A 17,373-nucleotide genomic window follows, 5' to 3' on the forward strand; every position below is an offset into this window, starting at 1 on the left:
ATAAACTTTTTTTAAACCAATCTTTCAGTCTCCTTAGAGCCTGTCAAAAATTGCCAATGCTGACTGTATTTCAAGTCATCATGGCGGGGTATTGGGTAAAGTTTTCAATTAGCAATAATCACGCCTCGGATTGACCTCATGGGCTACGATACTGCCACTGCGCAAAGTTAACTGTTCAAGTGGGCCAGCTTTTAAGAGCTACCACGTAAGGACACTTTAAGACAGCGGTGAGAAAAAGTTCATGACCATAAGCCATTGCAAAGGATTATGGGAGGCAATATTCTAATTAGGCCCGCTTCCTCCTACAGGGAAGCTTAAACCCCAACAAATTCCTCGGTCTTCTTATATGGCATCTTGGAATGGTTCCAAACCTATAACAGAGAGTGAGAGCAACCATATCTTGCAGCAAACCTTGTACAATTTTTTTTCTCTCTTTGGAAACAGTTTTGCCAAGATTCTACTACAGCAGCCATTAGGCAGAGTACACAATCCGCTGGTCTACGTTCGTCCCCAAAGTCACACATTTCATGACTCCATCGATAGGAATGACCCTTGCCTAGCACCTGTCTTCTCTTCATCCACACTCAACAGGGCTGAAAGAACATTTGTGGTGGCTTTTTCAAAATTCCATGGTGTTCATTAGTAAGTGCTAGCGACCACCCAGCTATTCCTAAGGTTTGGTCTGATTGTCTCAAGCGGCAATTCACTGCCTTGATCCAGAAAATCTTTTTTTCCCAGAAATTCAATCAAACGTTACGTTCTGTTGGAAGACGTAATATAGGTCTCCAATTCTTTATTTCTTCCATTGCATTGAAGCATACAATAAATCAAAAGAAGTCAGGATAAAAAAATGATGAAAAAAAAGCTGAAAAGTTAAAATAAAAAGTGAAATTCTGGCTTAAAACTGGTCTCCAGAAAACATAGATAATAAAAATGATCAAGCCTAGGAAATGATTGTCGCTGCCTGCTTGATGTGGAAAGTAAGAGCCAAAGAAGAAGGGTGCCGTGGCTGAAATTATCCTTCATCAGAATTGGTGAAGTTCTCTATTTTTGTCAAACAAGCAAACACAGAGGAAAGCGCGAACGCAGTCCCCCACTACCATAAATTATGCAGTCGAGTTTCCCACATTTGAGGAAATCGCAGAGGTCAACTGGTACGGAGTGCAATGAACCAGCCTCACTCTGGGAGAGCCACCTTAGGGATCATGGCTATTGCTCCCCTACCAGGTAAGTATGACATGACGGGTACATTCAAAGGCACGCCCGCTGGGAAGCCTTTCCTTTAGGCTGTGGTGAAATAATAAAGCAAGTTAAAAAAAAAAAAAGCAAATAAATAATCCAAATGATAGAAGGCTACAAAAGATTACCAAACCTCGTGGCTGATCGTTGTTTTCCTTAGCTACCAGTAATTTTAGTGCCTTCAGGTGGTTAGGTGTGAATAATTGAGCTGGATTCAGGGTGCGAAGGAGCAATTTGCATAAAGGCAAATGCTAGGCCAATGAGCCGAAGGATGGGAATTCGTAGCATGTAGTGAGAATAGTGTGCTGCCGGAAACAAGTGAATTCAGTGGGAGAGAAAGGTAAAAGAGAAATGCTAAGAAGCCAGCGGAAGGAATGGTGCAACAGAGCTCAGGAAGAAACGGGAGTCACGTAAGACACGCCCTAGACATGGGGCGCCATAAACTTTTATTAAACCAATCTTTCAGTCTCCTTAGAGCCTGTCAAAAATTGCCAATGCTGACTGTATTTCAAGTCATCATGGCGGGGTATTGGGTAAAGTTTTCAATTAGCAATAATCACGCCTCGGATTGACCTCATGGGCTACGATACTGCCACTGCGCAAAGCTAGCTGTTCAAGTGGGCCAGCTTTTAAGAGCTACCACGTAAGGACACTTTAAGACAGCGGTGAGAAAAAGTTCATGACCATAAGCCATTGCAAAGGATTATGGGAGGCAATATTCTAATTAGGCCCGCTTCCTCCTACAGGGAAGCTTAAACCCCAACAAATTCCTCGGTCTTCTTATATGGCATCTTGGAATGGTTCCAAACCTATAACAGAGAGTGAGGGCAACCATATCTTGCAGCAAACCTTGTACAATTTTTTTTCTCTCTTTGGAAACAGTTTTGCCAAGATTCTACTACAGCAGCCATTAGGCAGAGTACACAATCCGCTGGTCTACGTTCGTCCCCAAAGTCACACATTTCATGACTCCATCGATAGGAATGACCCTTGCCTAGCACCTGTCTTCTCTTCATCCACACTCAACAGGGCTGAAAGAACATTTGTGGTGGCTTTTTCAAAATTCCATGGTGTTCATTAGTAAGTGCTAGCGACCACCCAGCTATTCCTAAGGTTTGGTCTGATTGTCTCAAGCGGCAATTCACTGCCTTGATCCAGAAAATCTTTTTTTCCCAGAAATTCAATCAAACGTTACGTTCTGTTGGAAGACGTAATATAGGTCTCCAATTCTTTATTTCTTCCATTGCATTGAAGCATACAATAAATCAAAAGAAGTCAGGATAAAAAAATGATGAAAAAAAAGCTGAAAAGTTAAAATAAAAAGTGAAATTCTGGCTTAAAACTGGTCTCCAGAAAACATAGATAATAAAAATGATCAAGCCTAGGAAATGATTGTCGCTGCCTGCTTGATGTGGAAAGTAAGAGCCAAAGAAGACGGGTGCCGTGGCTGAAATTATCCTTCGTCAGAATTGGTGAAGTTCTCTATTTTTGTCAAACAAGCAAACACAGGGGAAAGCGCGAACGCAGTCCCCCACTACCATAAATTATGCAGTCGAGTTTCCCACATTTGAGGAAATCGCAGAGGTCAACTGGTACGGAGTGCAATGAACCAGCCTCACTCTGGGAGAGCCACCTTAGGGATCATGGCTATTGCTCCCCTGCCAGGTAAGTATGACAAGATGGGTACATTCAAAGGCACGCCCGCTGGGAAGCCTTTCCTTTAGGCTGTGGTGAAATAATAAAGCAAGTTAAAAAAAAAAAAAAAGCAAATAAATAATCCAAATGATAGAAGGCTACAAAAGATTACCAAACCTCGTGGCTGATCGTTGTTTTCCTTAGCTACCAGTAATTTTAGTGCCTTCAGGTGGTTAGGTGTGAATAATTGAGCTGGATTCAGGGTGCGAAGGAGCAATTTGCATAAAGGCAAATGCTAGACCAATGAGCCGAAGGATGGGAATTCGTAGCATGGAGTGAGAATAGTGTGCTGCCGGAAACAAGTGGATTCAGTGGGAGAGAAAGGTAAAAGGGAAATGCTAAGAAGCCAGCGGAAGGAATGGTGCAACAGAGCTCAGGAAGAAACGGGAGTCACGTAAGACACGCCCTAGACATGGGGCGCCATAAACTTTTTTAAACCAATCTTTCAGTCTCCTTAGAGCCTGTCAAAAATTGCCAATGCTGACTGTATTTCAAGTCATCATGGCGGGGTATTGGGTAAAGTTTTCAATTAGCAATAATCATGCCTCGGATAGACCTCATGGGCTACGATACTGCCACTGCGCAAAGTTAACTGTTCAAGTGGGCCAGCTTTTAAGAGCTACCACGTAAGGACACTTTAAGACAGCGGTGAGAAAAAGTTCATGACCATAAGCCATTGCAAAGGATTGTGGGAGGCAATATTCTAATTAGGCCCGCTTCCTCCTACAGGGAAGCTTAAACCCCAACAAATTCCTCGGTCTTCTTATATGGCATCTTGGAATGGTTCCAAACCTATAACAGAGAGTGAGGGCAACCATATCTTGCAGCAAACCTTGTACAATTTTTTTTCTCTCTTTGGAAACAGTTTTGCCAAGATTCTACTACAGCAGCCATTAGGCAGAGTACACAATCCGCTGGTCTACGTTCGTCCCCAAAGTCACACATTTCATGACTCCATCGATAGGAATGACCCTTGCCTAGCACCTGTCTTCTCTTCATCCACACTCAACAGGGCTGAAAGAACATTTGTGGTGGCTTTTTCAAAATTCCATGGTGTTCATTAGTAAGTGCTAGCGACCACCCAGCTATTCCTAAGGTTTGGTCTGATTGTCTCAAGCGGCAATTCACTGCCTTGATCCAGAAAATCTTTTTTTCCCAGAAATTCAATCAAACGTTACGTTCTGTTGGAAGACGTAATATAGGTCTCCAATTCTTTATTTCTTCCATTGCATTGAAGCATACAATAAATCAAAAGAAGTCAGGATAAAAAAATGATGAAAAAAAAGCTGAAAAGTTAAAATAAAAAGTGAAATTCTGGCTTAAAACTGGTCTCCAGAAAACATAGATAATAAAAATGATCAAGCCTAGGAAATGATTGTCGCTGCCTGCTTGATGTGGAAAGTAAGAGCCAAAGAAGAAGGGTGCCGTGGCTGAAATTATCCTTCATCAGAATTGGTGAAGTTCTCTATTTTTGTCAAACAAGCAAACACAGAGGAAAGCGCGAACGCAGTCCCCCACTACCATAAATTATGCAGTCGAGTTTCCCACATTTGAGGAAATCGCAGAGGTCAACTGGTACGGAGTGCAATGAACCAGCCTCACTCTGGGAGAGCCACCTTAGGGATCATGGCTATTGCTCCCCTACCAGGTAAGTATGACATGACGGGTACATTCAAAGGCACGCCCGCTGGGAAGCCTTTCCTTTAGGCTGTGGTGAAATAATAAAGCAAGTTAAAAAAAAAAAAAGCAAATAAATAATCCAAATGATAGAAGGCTACAAAAGATTACCAAACCTCGTGGCTGATCGTTGTTTTCCTTAGCTACCAGTAATTTTAGTGCCTTCAGGTGGTTAGGTGTGAATAATTGAGCTGGATTCAGGGTGCGAAGGAGCAATTTGCATAAAGGCAAATGCTAGGCCAATGAGCCGAAGGATGGGAATTCGTAGCATGTAGTGAGAATAGTGTGCTGCCGGAAACAAGTGAATTCAGTGGGAGAGAAAGGTAAAAGAGAAATGCTAAGAAGCCAGCGGAAGGAATGGTGCAACAGAGCTCAGGAAGAAACGGGAGTCACGTAAGACACGCCCTAGACATGGGGCGCCATAAACTTTTATTAAACCAATCTTTCAGTCTCCTTAGAGCCTGTCAAAAATTGCCAATGCTGACTGTATTTCAAGTCATCATGGCGGGGTATTGGGTAAAGTTTTCAATTAGCAATAATCACGCCTCGGATTGACCTCATGGGCTACGATACTGCCACTGCGCAAAGCTAGCTGTTCAAGTGGGCCAGCTTTTAAGAGCTACCACGTAAGGACACTTTAAGACAGCGGTGAGAAAAAGTTCATGACCATAAGCCATTGCAAAGGATTATGGGAGGCAATATTCTAATTAGGCCCGCTTCCTCCTACAGGGAAGCTTAAACCCCAACAAATTCCTCGGTCTTCTTATATGGCATCTTGGAATGGTTCCAAACCTATAACAGAGAGTGAGGGCAACCATATCTTGCAGCAAACCTTGTACAATTTTTTTTCTCTCTTTGGAAACAGTTTTGCCAAGATTCTACTACAGCAGCCATTAGGCAGAGTACACAATCCGCTGGTCTACGTTCGTCCCCAAAGTCACACATTTCATGACTCCATCGATAGGAATGACCCTTGCCTAGCACCTGTCTTCTCTTCATCCACACTCAACAGGGCTGAAAGAACATTTGTGGTGGCTTTTTCAAAATTCCATGGTGTTCATTAGTAAGTGCTAGCGACCACCCAGCTATTCCTAAGGTTTGGTCTGATTGTCTCAAGCGGCAATTCACTGCCTTGATCCAGAAAATCTTTTTTTCCCAGAAATTCAATCAAACGTTACGTTCTGTTGGAAGACGTAATATAGGTCTCCAATTCTTTATTTCTTCCATTGCATTGAAGCATACAATAAATCAAAAGAAGTCAGGATAAAAAAATGATGAAAAAAAAGCTGAAAAGTTAAAATAAAAAGTGAAATTCTGGCTTAAAACTGGTCTCCAGAAAACATAGATAATAAAAATGATCAAGCCTAGGAAATGATTGTCGCTGCCTGCTTGATGTGGAAAGTAAGAGCCAAAGAAGACGGGTGCCGTGGCTGAAATTATCCTTCGTCAGAATTGGTGAAGTTCTCTATTTTTGTCAAACAAGCAAACACAGGGGAAAGCGCGAACGCAGTCCCCCACTACCATAAATTATGCAGTCGAGTTTCCCACATTTGAGGAAATCGCAGAGGTCAACTGGTACGGAGTGCAATGAACCAGCCTCACTCTGGGAGAGCCACCTTAGGGATCATGGCTATTGCTCCCCTGCCAGGTAAGTATGACAAGATGGGTACATTCAAAGGCACGCCCGCTGGGAAGCCTTTCCTTTAGGCTGTGGTGAAATAATAAAGCAAGTTAAAAAAAAAAAAAAAGCAAATAAATAATCCAAATGATAGAAGGCTACAAAAGATTACCAAACCTCGTGGCTGATCGTTGTTTTCCTTAGCTACCAGTAATTTTAGTGCCTTCAGGTGGTTAGGTGTGAATAATTGAGCTGGATTCAGGGTGCGAAGGAGCAATTTGCATAAAGGCAAATGCTAGACCAATGAGCCGAAGGATGGGAATTCGTAGCATGGAGTGAGAATAGTGTGCTGCCGGAAACAAGTGGATTCAGTGGGAGAGAAAGGTAAAAGGGAAATGCTAAGAAGCCAGCGGAAGGAATGGTGCAACAGAGCTCAGGAAGAAACGGGAGTCACGTAAGACACGCCCTAGACATGGGGCGCCATAAACTTTTTTAAACCAATCTTTCAGTCTCCTTAGAGCCTGTCAAAAATTGCCAATGCTGACTGTATTTCAAGTCATCATGGCGGGGTATTGGGTAAAGTTTTCAATTAGCAATAATCATGCCTCGGATAGACCTCATGGGCTACGATACTGCCACTGCGCAAAGTTAACTGTTCAAGTGGGCCAGCTTTTAAGAGCTACCACGTAAGGACACTTTAAGACAGCGGTGAGAAAAAGTTCATGACCATAAGCCATTGCAAAGGATTGTGGGAGGCAATATTCTAATTAGGCCCGCTTCCTCCTACAGGGAAGCTTAAACCCCAACAAATTCCTCGGTCTTCTTATATGGCATCTTGGAATGGTTCCAAACCTATAACAGAGAGTGAGGGCAACCATATCTTGCAGCAAACCTTGTACAATTTTTTTTCTCTCTTTGGAAACAGTTTTGCCAAGATTCTACTACAGCAGCCATTAGGCAGAGTACACAATCCGCTGGTCTACGTTCGTCCCCAAAGTCACACATTTCATGACTCCATCGATAGGAATGACCCTTGCCTAGCACCTGTCTTCTCTTCATCCACACTCAACAGGGCTGAAAGAACATTTGTGGTGGCTTTTTCAAAATTCCATGGTGTTCATTAGTAAGTGCTAGCGACCACCCAGCTATTCCTAAGGTTTGGTCTGATTGTCTCAAGCGGCAATTCACTGCCTTGATCCAGAAAATCTTTTTTTCCCAGAAATTCAATCAAACGTTACGTTCTGTTGGAAGACGTAATATAGGTCTCCAATTCTTTATTTCTTCCATTGCATTGAAGCATACAATAAATCAAAAGAAGTCAGGATAAAAAAATGATGAAAAAAAAGCTGAAAAGTTAAAATAAAAAGTGAAATTCTGGCTTAAAACTGGTCTCCAGAAAACATAGATAATAAAAATGATCAAGCCTAGGAATGATTGTCGCTGCCTGCTTGATGTGGAAAGTAAGAGCCAAAGAAGAAGGGTGCCGTGGCTGAAATTATCCTTCATCAGAATTGGTGAAGTTCTCTATTTTTGTCAAACAAGCAAACACAGAGGAAAGCGCGAACGCAGTCCCCCACTACCATAAATTATGCAGTCGAGTTTCCCACATTTGAGGAAATCGCAGAGGTCAACTGGTACGGAGTGCAATGAACCAGCCTCACTCTGGGAGAGCCACCTTAGGGATCATGGCTATTGCTCCCCTACCAGGTAAGTATGACATGACGGGTACATTCAAAGGCACGCCCGCTGGGAAGCCTTTCCTTTAGGCTGTGGTGAAATAATAAAGCAAGTTAAAAAAAAAAAAAGCAAATAAATAATCCAAATGATAGAAGGCTACAAAAGATTACCAAACCTCGTGGCTGATCGTTGTTTTCCTTAGCTACCAGTAATTTTAGTGCCTTCAGGTGGTTAGGTGTGAATAATTGAGCTGGATTCAGGGTGCGAAGGAGCAATTTGCATAAAGGCAAATGCTAGGCCAATGAGCCGAAGGATGGGAATTCGTAGCATGTAGTGAGAATAGTGTGCTGCCGGAAACAAGTGAATTCAGTGGGAGAGAAAGGTAAAAGAGAAATGCTAAGAAGCCAGCGGAAGGAATGGTGCAACAGAGCTCAGGAAGAAACGGGAGTCACGTAAGACACGCCCTAGACATGGGGCGCCATAAACTTTTATTAAACCAATCTTTCAGTCTCCTTAGAGCCTGTCAAAAATTGCCAATGCTGACTGTATTTCAAGTCATCATGGCGGGGTATTGGGTAAAGTTTTCAATTAGCAATAATCACGCCTCGGATTGACCTCATGGGCTACGATACTGCCACTGCGCAAAGCTAGCTGTTCAAGTGGGCCAGCTTTTAAGAGCTACCACGTAAGGACACTTTAAGACAGCGGTGAGAAAAAGTTCATGACCATAAGCCATTGCAAAGGATTATGGGAGGCAATATTCTAATTAGGCCCGCTTCCTCCTACAGGGAAGCTTAAACCCCAACAAATTCCTCGGTCTTCTTATATGGCATCTTGGAATGGTTCCAAACCTATAACAGAGAGTGAGGGCAACCATATCTTGCAGCAAACCTTGTACAATTTTTTTTCTCTCTTTGGAAACAGTTTTGCCAAGATTCTACTACAGCAGCCATTAGGCAGAGTACACAATCCGCTGGTCTACGTTCGTCCCCAAAGTCACACATTTCATGACTCCATCGATAGGAATGACCCTTGCCTAGCACCTGTCTTCTCTTCATCCACACTCAACAGGGCTGAAAGAACATTTGTGGTGGCTTTTTCAAAATTCCATGGTGTTCATTAGTAAGTGCTAGCGACCACCCAGCTATTCCTAAGGTTTGGTCTGATTGTCTCAAGCGGCAATTCACTGCCTTGATCCAGAAAATCTTTTTTTCCCAGAAATTCAATCAAACGTTACGTTCTGTTGGAAGACGTAATATAGGTCTCCAATTCTTTATTTCTTCCATTGCATTGAAGCATACAATAAATCAAAAGAAGTCAGGATAAAAAAATGATGAAAAAAAAGCTGAAAAGTTAAAATAAAAAGTGAAATTCTGGCTTAAAACTGGTCTCCAGAAAACATAGATAATAAAAATGATCAAGCCTAGGAAATGATTGTCGCTGCCTGCTTGATGTGGAAAGTAAGAGCCAAAGAAGACGGGTGCCGTGGCTGAAATTATCCTTCGTCAGAATTGGTGAAGTTCTCTATTTTTGTCAAACAAGCAAACACAGGGGAAAGCGCGAACGCAGTCCCCCACTACCATAAATTATGCAGTCGAGTTTCCCACATTTGAGGAAATCGCAGAGGTCAACTGGTACGGAGTGCAATGAACCAGCCTCACTCTGGGAGAGCCACCTTAGGGATCATGGCTATTGCTCCCCTGCCAGGTAAGTATGACAAGATGGGTACATTCAAAGGCACGCCCGCTGGGAAGCCTTTCCTTTAGGCTGTGGTGAAATAATAAAGCAAGTTAAAAAAAAAAAAAAAGCAAATAAATAATCCAAATGATAGAAGGCTACAAAAGATTACCAAACCTCGTGGCTGATCGTTGTTTTCCTTAGCTACCAGTAATTTTAGTGCCTTCAGGTGGTTAGGTGTGAATAATTGAGCTGGATTCAGGGTGCGAAGGAGCAATTTGCATAAAGGCAAATGCTAGACCAATGAGCCGAAGGATGGGAATTCGTAGCATGGAGTGAGAATAGTGTGCTGCCGGAAACAAGTGGATTCAGTGGGAGAGAAAGGTAAAAGGGAAATGCTAAGAAGCCAGCGGAAGGAATGGTGCAACAGAGCTCAGGAAGAAACGGGAGTCACGTAAGACACGCCCTAGACATGGGGCGCCATAAACTTTTTTAAACCAATCTTTCAGTCTCCTTAGAGCCTGTCAAAAATTGCCAATGCTGACTGTATTTCAAGTCATCATGGCGGGGTATTGGGTAAAGTTTTCAATTAGCAATAATCATGCCTCGGATTGACCTCATGGGCTACGATACTGCCACTGCGCAAAGTTAACTGTTCAAGTGGGCCAGCTTTTAAGAGCTACCACGTAAGGACACTTTAAGACAGCGGTGAGAAAAAGTTCATGACCATAAGCCATTGCAAAGGATTGTGGGAGGCAATATTCTAATTAGGCCCGCTTCCTCCTACAGGGAAGCTTAAACCCCAACAAATTCCTCGGTCTTCTTATATGGCATCTTGGAATGGTTCCAAACCTATAACAGAGAGTGAGGGCAACCATATCTTGCAGCAAACCTTGTACAATTTTTTTTCTCTCTTTGGAAACAGTTTTGCCAAGATTCTACTACAGCAGCCATTAGGCAGAGTACACAATCCGCTGGTCTACGTTCGTCCCCAAAGTCACACATTTCATGACTCCATCGATAGGAATGACCCTTGCCTAGCACCTGTCTTCTCTTCATCCACACTCAACAGGGCTGAAAGAACATTTGTGGTGGCTTTTTCAAAATTCCATGGTGTTCATTAGTAAGTGCTAGCGACCACCCAGCTATTCCTAAGGTTTGGTCTGATTGTCTCAAGCGGCAATTCACTGCCTTGATCCAGAAAATCTTTTTTTCCCAGAAATTCAATCAAACGTTACGTTCTGTTGGAAGACGTAATATAGGTCTCCAATTCTTTATTTCTTCCATTGCATTGAAGCATACAATAAATCAAAAGAAGTCAGGATAAAAAAATGATGAAAAAAAAGCTGAAAAGTTAAAATAAAAAGTGAAATTCTGGCTTAAAACTGGTCTCCAGAAAACATAGATAATAAAAATGATCAAGCCTAGGAAATGATTGTCGCTGCCTGCTTGATGTGGAAAGTAAGAGCCAAAGAAGACGGGTGCCGTGGCTGAAATTATCCTTCGTCAGAATTGGTGAAGTTCTCTATTTTTGTCAAACAAGCAAACACAGGGGAAAGCGCGAACGCAGTCCCCCACTACCATAAATTATGCAGTCGAGTTTCCCACATTTGAAGAAATCACAGAGGTCAACTGGTACGGAATGCAATGAACCAGCCTCACTCTGGGAGAGCCACCTTAGGGATCATGGCTATTGCTCCCCTGCCAGGTAAGTATGACATGACGGGTACATTCAAAGGCACGCCCGCTGGGAAGCCTTTCCTTTAGGCTGTGGTGAAATAATAAAGCAAGTTAAAAAAAAAAAAAAGCAAATAAATAATCCAAATGATAGAAGGCTACAAAAGATTACCAAACCTCGTGGCTGATCGTTGTTTTCCTTAGCTACCAGTAATTTTAGTGCCTTCAGGTGGTTAGGTGTGAATAATTGAGCTGGATTCAGGGTGCGAAGGAGCAATTTGCATAAAGGCAAATGCTAGGCCAATGAGCCGAAGGATGGGAATTCGTAGCATGTAGTGAGAATAGTGTGCTGCCGGAAACAAGTGAATTCAGTGGGAGAGAAAGGTAAAAGGGAAATGCTAAGAAGCCAGCGGAAGGAATGGTGCAACAGAGCTCAGGAAGAAACGGGAGTCACGTAAGACACGCCCTAGACATGGGGCGCCTTAAACTTTTATTAAACCAATCTTTCAGTCTCCTTAGAGCCTGTCAAAAATTGCCAATGCTGACTGTATTTCAAGTCATCATGGCGGGGTATTGGGTAAAGTTTTCAATTAGCAATATTCACGCCTCGGATTGACCTCATGGGCTACGATACTGCCACTGCGCAAAGCTAGCTGTTCAAGTGGGCCAGCTTTTAAGAGCTACCACGTAAGGACACTTTAAGACAGCGGTGAGAAAAAGTTCATGACCATAAGCCATTGCAAAGGATTGTGGGAGGCAATATTCTAATTAGGCCCGCTTCCTCCTACAGGGAAGCTTAAACCCCAACAAATTCCTCGGTCTTCTTATATGGCATCTTGGAATGGTTCCAAACCTATAACAGAGAGTGAGGGCAACCATATCTTGCAGCAAACCTTGTACAATTTTTTTTCTCTCTTTGGAAACAGTTTTGCCAAGATTCTACTACAGCAGCCATTAGGCAGAGTACACAATCCGCTGGTCTACGTTCGTCCCCAAAGTCACACATTTCATGACTCCATCGATATGAATGACCCTTGCCTAGCACCTGTCTTCTCTTCATCCACACTCAACAGGGCTGAAAGAACATTTGTGGTGGCTTTTTCAAAATTCCATGGTGTTCATTAGTAAGTGCTAGCGACCACCCAGCTATTCCTAAGGTTTGGTCTGATTGTCTCAAGCGGCAATTCACTGCCTTGATCCAGAAAATCTTTTTTTCCCAGAAATTCAATCAAACGTTACGTTCTGTTGGAAGACGTAATATAGGTCTCCAATTCTTTATTTCTTCCATTGCATTGAAGCATACAATAAATCAAAAGAAGTCAGGATAAAAAAATGATGAAAAAAAAGCTGAAAAGTTAAAATAAAAAGTGAAATTCTGGCTTAAAACTGGTCTCCAGAAAACATAGATAATAAAAATGATCAAGCCTAGGAAATGATTGTCGCTGCCTGCTTGATGTGGAAAGTAAGAGCCAAAGAAGACGGGTGCCGTGGCTGAAATTATCCTTCATCAGAATTGGTGAAGTTCTCTATTTTTGTCAAACAAGCAAACACAGGGGAAAGCGCGAACACAGTCCCCCACTACCATAAATTATGCAGTCGAGATTCCCACATTTGAGGAAATCGCAGAGGTCAACTGGTACGGAGTGCAATGAACCAGCCTCACTCTGGGAGAGCCACCTTAGGGATCATGGCTATTGCTCCCCTTCCAGGTAAGTATGACATGACGGGTACATTCAAAGGCACGCCTGCTGGGAAGCCTTTCCTTTAGGCTGTGGTGAAATAATAAAGCAAGTTAAAAAAAAGAAGAGCAAATAAATAATCCAAATGATAGAAGGCTACAAAAGATTACCAAACCTCGTGGCTGATCGTTGTTTTCCTTAGCTACCAGTAATTTTAGTGCCTTCAGGTGGTTAGGTGTGAATAATTGAGCTGGATTCAGGGTGCGAAGGAGCAATTAGCATAAAGGCAAATGTTAGGCCAATGAGCCGAAGGATGGGAATTCGTAGCATGTAGTGAGAATAGTGTGCTGCCGGAAACAAGTGGATTCAGTGGGAGAGAAAGGTAAAAGGGAAATGCAAGGAAGCCAGCGGAAGGAATGGTGCAACAGAGCTCAGGAAGAAACGGGAGTCACGTAAGACACGCCCTAGACATGGGGCGCCATAAACTTTTTTTAAACCAATCTTTCAGTCTCCTTAGAGCCTGTCAAAAATTGCCAATGCTGACTGTATTTCAAGTCATCATGGCGGGGTATTGGGTAAAGTTTTCAATTAGCAATAATCACGCCTCGGATTGACCTCATGGGCTACGATACTGCCACTGCGCAAAGTTAACTGTTCAAGTGGGCCAGCTTTTAAGAGCTACCACGTAAGGACACTTTAAGACAGCGGTGAGAAAAAGTTCATGACCATAAGCCATTGCAAAGGATTATGGGAGGCAATATTCTAATTAGGCCCGCTTCCTCCTACAGGGAAGCTTAAACCCCAACAAATTCCTCGGTCTTCTTATATGGCATCTTGGAATGGTTCCAAACCTATAACAGAGAGTGAGGGCAACCATATCTTGCAGCAAACCTTGTACAATTTTTTTTCTCTCTTTGGAAACAGTTTTGCCAAGATTCTACTACAGCAGCCATTAGGCAGAGTACACAATCCGCTGGTCTACGTTCGTCCCCAAAGTCACACATTTCATGACTCCATCGATAGGAATGACCCTTGCCTAGCACCTGTCTTCTCTTCATCCACACTCAACAGGGCTGAAAGAACATTTGTGGTGGCTTTTTCAAAATTCCATGGTGTTCATTAGTAAGTGCTAGCGACCACCCAGCTATTCCTAAGGTTTGGTCTGATTGTCTCAAGCGGCAATTCACTGCCTTGATCCAGAAAATCTTTTTTTCCCAGAAATTCAATCAAACGTTACGTTCTGTTGGAAGACGTAATATAGGTCTCCAATTCTTTATTTCTTCCATTGCATTGAAGCATACAATAAATCAAAAGAAGTCAGGATAAAAAAATGATGAAAAAAAAGCTGAAAAGTTAAAATAAAAAGTGAAATTCTGGCTTAAAACTGGTCTCCAGAAAACATAGATAATAAAAATGATCAAGCCTAGGAAATGATTGTCGCTGCCTGCTTGATGTGGAAAGTAAGAGCCAAAGAAGACGGGTGCCGTGGCTGAAATTATCCTTCATCAGAATTGGTGAAGTTCTCTATTTTTGTCAAACAAGCAAACACAGGGGAAAGCGCGAACGCAGTCCCCCACTACCATAAATTATGCAGTCGAGTTTCCCACATTTGAGGAAATCGCAGAGGTCAACTGGTACGGAGTGCAATGAACCAGCCTCACTCTGGGAGAGCCACCTTAGGGATCATGGCTATTGCTCCCCTACCAGGTAAGTATGACATGACGGGTACATTCAAAGGCACGCCCGCTGGGAAGCCTTTCCTTTAGGCTGTGGTGAAATAATAAAGCAAGTTAAAAAAAAAAAAAAGCAAATAAATAATCCAAATGATAGAAGGCTACAAAAGATTACCAAACCTCGTGGCTGATCGTTGTTTTCCTTAGCTACCAGTAATTTTAGTGCCTTCAGGTGGTTAGGTGTGAATAATTGAGCTGGATTCAGGGTGCGAAGGAGCAATTTGCATAAAGGCAAATGCTAGGCCAATGAGCCGAAGGATGGGAATTCGTAGCATGTAGTGAGAATAGTGTGCTGCCGGAAACAAGTGAATTCAGTGGGAGAGAAAGGTAAAAGGGAAATGCTAAGAAGCCAGCGAAAAGAATGGTGCAACAGAGCTCAGGAAGAAACGGGAGTCACGTAAGACACGCCCTAGACATGGGGCGCCTTAAACTTTTATTAAACCAATCTTTCAGTCTCCTTAGAGCCTGTCAAAAATTGCCAATGCTGACTGTATTTCAAGTCATCATGGCGGGGTATTGGGTAAAGTTTTCAATTAGCAATAATCACGCCTCGGATTGACCTCATGGTCTACGATACTGCCACTGCGCAAAGCTAGCTGTTCAAGTGGGCCAGCTTTTAAGAGCGACCACGTAAGGACACTTTAAGACAGCGGTGAGAAAAAGTTCATGACCATAAGCCATTGCAAAGGATTGTGGGAGGCAATATTCTAATTAGGCCCGATTCCTCCTACAGGGAAGCTTAAACCCCAACAAATTCCTCGGTCTTCTTATATGGCATCTTGGAATGGTTCCAAACCTATAACAGAGAGTGAGGGCAACCATATCTTGCAGCAAACCTTGTACAATTTTTTTTCTCTCTTTGGAAACAGTTTTGCCAAGATTCTACTACAGCAGCCATTAGGCAGAGTACACAATCCGCTGGTCTACGTTCGTCCCCAAAGTCACACATTTCATGACTCCATCGATAGGAATGACCCTTGCCTAGCACCTGTCTTCTCTTCATCCACACTCAACAGGGCTGAAAGAACATTTGTGGTGGCTTTTTCAAAATTCCATGGTGTTCATTAGTAAGTGCTAGCGACCACCCAGCTATTCCTAAGGTTTGGTCTGATTGTCTCAAGCGGCAATTCACTGCCTTGATCCAGAAAATCTTTTTTTCCCAGAAATTCAATCAAACGTTACGTTCTGTTGGAAGACGTAATATAGGTCTCCAATTCTTTATTTCTTCCATTGCATTGAAGCATACAATAAATCAAAAGAAGTCAGGATAAAAAAATGATGAAAAAAAAGCTGAAAAGTTAAAATAAAAAGTGAAATTCTGGCTTAAAACTGGTCTCCAGAAAACATAGATAATAAAAATGATCAAGCCTAGGAAATGATTGTCGCTGCCTGCTTGATGTGGAAAGTAAGAGCCAAAGAAGACGGGTGCCGTGGCTGAAATTATCCTTCATCAGAATTGGTGAAGTTCTCTATTTTTGTCAAACAAGCAAACACAGGGGAAAGCGCGAACACAGTCCCCCACTACCATAAATTATGCAGTCGAGATTCCCACATTTGAGGAAATCGCAGAGGTCAACTGGTACGGAGTGCAATGAACCAGCCTCACTCTGGGAGAGCCACCTTAGGGATCATGGCTATTGCTCCCCTTCCAGGTAAGTATGACATGACGGGTACATTCAAAGGCACGCCTGCTGGGAAGCCTTTCCTTTAGGCTGTGGTGAAATAATAAAGCAAGTTAAAAAAAAGAAGAGCAAATAAATAATCCAAATGATAGAAGGCTACAAAAGATTACCAAACCTCGTGGCTGATCGTTGTTTTCCTTAGCTACCAGTAATTTTAGTGCCTTCAGGTGGTTAGGTGTGAATAATTGAGCTGGATTCAGGGTGCGAAGGAGCAATTAGCATAAAGGCAAATGTTAGGCCAATGAGCCGAAGGATGGGAATTCGTAGCATGTAGTGAGAATAGTGTGCTGCCGGAAACAAGTGGATTCAGTGGGAGAGAAAGGTAAAAGGGAAATGCAAGGAAGCCAGCGGAAGGAATGGTGCAACAGAGCTCAGGAAGAAACGGGAGTCACGTAAGACACGCCCTAGACATGGGGCGCCATAAACTTTTTTTAAACCAATCTTTCAGTCTCCTTAGAGCCTGTCAAAAATTGCCAATGCTGACTGTATTTCAAGTCATCATGGCGGGGTATTGGGTAAAGTTTTCAATTAGCAATAATCACGCCTCGGATTGACCTCATGGGCTACGATACTGCCACTGCGCAAAGTTAACTGTTCAAGTGGGCCAGCTTTTAAGAGCTACCACGTAAGGACACTTTAAGACAGCGGTGAGAAAAAGTTCATGACCATAAGCCATTGCAAAGGATTATGGGAGGCAATATTCTAATTAGGCCCGCTTCCTCCTACAGGGAAGCTTAAACCCCAACAAATTCCTCGGTCTTCTTATATGGCATCTTGGAATGGTTCCAAACCTATAACAGAGAGTGAGGGCAACCATATCTTGCAGCAAACCTTGTACAATTTTTTTTCTCTCTTTGGAAACAGTTTTGCCAAGATTCTACTACAGCAGCCATTAGGCAGAGTACACAATCCGCTGGTCTACGTTCGTCCCCAAAGTCACACATTTCATGACTCCATCGATAGGAATGACCCTTGCCTAGCACCTGTCTTCTCTTCATCCACACTCAACAGGGCTGAAA

The 17,373-nt window shown here is 42.8% G+C and overlaps 21 non-coding genes across 21 annotated transcripts; all 21 read right to left on the reverse strand.

Moving 5' to 3' along the window:
• Positions 1–28: 28 nt before the first annotated feature.
• On the reverse strand, positions 29–169 carry LOC134592962 (U4 spliceosomal RNA). The gene has a single exon (XR_010089513.1). It is a non-coding gene; the product is annotated as a U4 spliceosomal RNA (small nuclear RNA).
• An 899-nt stretch (positions 170–1,068) lies between these two features.
• LOC134591110 (U1 spliceosomal RNA) lies at positions 1,069–1,235 on the reverse strand. The gene has a single exon (XR_010087935.1). It is a non-coding gene; the product is annotated as a U1 spliceosomal RNA (small nuclear RNA).
• Positions 1,236–1,705: 470 nt separating this feature from the next.
• Positions 1,706–1,846, reverse strand: LOC134592546 (U4 spliceosomal RNA). Its single transcript, XR_010089158.1, has one exon. It is a non-coding gene; the product is annotated as a U4 spliceosomal RNA (small nuclear RNA).
• Positions 1,847–2,745: 899 nt separating this feature from the next.
• LOC134590094 (U1 spliceosomal RNA) lies at positions 2,746–2,912 on the reverse strand. The gene has a single exon (XR_010087069.1). It is a non-coding gene; the product is annotated as a U1 spliceosomal RNA (small nuclear RNA).
• A 471-nt stretch (positions 2,913–3,383) lies between these two features.
• LOC134591966 (U4 spliceosomal RNA) lies at positions 3,384–3,524 on the reverse strand. Its single transcript, XR_010088659.1, has one exon. It is a non-coding gene; the product is annotated as a U4 spliceosomal RNA (small nuclear RNA).
• Positions 3,525–4,423: 899 nt separating this feature from the next.
• Positions 4,424–4,590, reverse strand: LOC134591111 (U1 spliceosomal RNA). Its single transcript, XR_010087936.1, has one exon. It is a non-coding gene; the product is annotated as a U1 spliceosomal RNA (small nuclear RNA).
• A 470-nt stretch (positions 4,591–5,060) lies between these two features.
• Positions 5,061–5,201, reverse strand: LOC134592548 (U4 spliceosomal RNA). Its single transcript, XR_010089159.1, has one exon. It is a non-coding gene; the product is annotated as a U4 spliceosomal RNA (small nuclear RNA).
• Positions 5,202–6,100: 899 nt separating this feature from the next.
• On the reverse strand, positions 6,101–6,267 carry LOC134590095 (U1 spliceosomal RNA). The gene has a single exon (XR_010087070.1). It is a non-coding gene; the product is annotated as a U1 spliceosomal RNA (small nuclear RNA).
• Positions 6,268–6,738: 471 nt separating this feature from the next.
• On the reverse strand, positions 6,739–6,879 carry LOC134591967 (U4 spliceosomal RNA). Its single transcript, XR_010088660.1, has one exon. It is a non-coding gene; the product is annotated as a U4 spliceosomal RNA (small nuclear RNA).
• An 898-nt stretch (positions 6,880–7,777) lies between these two features.
• Positions 7,778–7,944, reverse strand: LOC134591112 (U1 spliceosomal RNA). The gene has a single exon (XR_010087937.1). It is a non-coding gene; the product is annotated as a U1 spliceosomal RNA (small nuclear RNA).
• Positions 7,945–8,414: 470 nt separating this feature from the next.
• Positions 8,415–8,555, reverse strand: LOC134592549 (U4 spliceosomal RNA). The gene has a single exon (XR_010089160.1). It is a non-coding gene; the product is annotated as a U4 spliceosomal RNA (small nuclear RNA).
• Positions 8,556–9,454: 899 nt separating this feature from the next.
• LOC134590096 (U1 spliceosomal RNA) lies at positions 9,455–9,621 on the reverse strand. The gene has a single exon (XR_010087071.1). It is a non-coding gene; the product is annotated as a U1 spliceosomal RNA (small nuclear RNA).
• A 471-nt stretch (positions 9,622–10,092) lies between these two features.
• On the reverse strand, positions 10,093–10,233 carry LOC134591989 (U4 spliceosomal RNA). Its single transcript, XR_010088679.1, has one exon. It is a non-coding gene; the product is annotated as a U4 spliceosomal RNA (small nuclear RNA).
• Positions 10,234–11,132: 899 nt separating this feature from the next.
• On the reverse strand, positions 11,133–11,299 carry LOC134591343 (U1 spliceosomal RNA). Its single transcript, XR_010088135.1, has one exon. It is a non-coding gene; the product is annotated as a U1 spliceosomal RNA (small nuclear RNA).
• A 471-nt stretch (positions 11,300–11,770) lies between these two features.
• On the reverse strand, positions 11,771–11,911 carry LOC134593626 (U4 spliceosomal RNA). The gene has a single exon (XR_010090082.1). It is a non-coding gene; the product is annotated as a U4 spliceosomal RNA (small nuclear RNA).
• Positions 11,912–12,810: 899 nt separating this feature from the next.
• Positions 12,811–12,977, reverse strand: LOC134591476 (U1 spliceosomal RNA). Its single transcript, XR_010088250.1, has one exon. It is a non-coding gene; the product is annotated as a U1 spliceosomal RNA (small nuclear RNA).
• Positions 12,978–13,447: 470 nt separating this feature from the next.
• LOC134592964 (U4 spliceosomal RNA) lies at positions 13,448–13,588 on the reverse strand. Its single transcript, XR_010089514.1, has one exon. It is a non-coding gene; the product is annotated as a U4 spliceosomal RNA (small nuclear RNA).
• Positions 13,589–14,487: 899 nt separating this feature from the next.
• On the reverse strand, positions 14,488–14,654 carry LOC134590639 (U1 spliceosomal RNA). The gene has a single exon (XR_010087533.1). It is a non-coding gene; the product is annotated as a U1 spliceosomal RNA (small nuclear RNA).
• A 471-nt stretch (positions 14,655–15,125) lies between these two features.
• Positions 15,126–15,266, reverse strand: LOC134593762 (U4 spliceosomal RNA). Its single transcript, XR_010090198.1, has one exon. It is a non-coding gene; the product is annotated as a U4 spliceosomal RNA (small nuclear RNA).
• An 899-nt stretch (positions 15,267–16,165) lies between these two features.
• On the reverse strand, positions 16,166–16,332 carry LOC134591477 (U1 spliceosomal RNA). The gene has a single exon (XR_010088251.1). It is a non-coding gene; the product is annotated as a U1 spliceosomal RNA (small nuclear RNA).
• A 470-nt stretch (positions 16,333–16,802) lies between these two features.
• Positions 16,803–16,943, reverse strand: LOC134592965 (U4 spliceosomal RNA). Its single transcript, XR_010089515.1, has one exon. It is a non-coding gene; the product is annotated as a U4 spliceosomal RNA (small nuclear RNA).
• Positions 16,944–17,373: the final 430 nt, after the last annotated feature.

Source organism: Pelobates fuscus, chromosome 2 (assembly GCF_036172605.1).
Source record: "Pelobates fuscus isolate aPelFus1 chromosome 2, aPelFus1.pri, whole genome shotgun sequence".
In the NCBI taxonomy this organism is placed as follows: domain Eukaryota; kingdom Metazoa; phylum Chordata; class Amphibia; order Anura; family Pelobatidae; genus Pelobates; species Pelobates fuscus.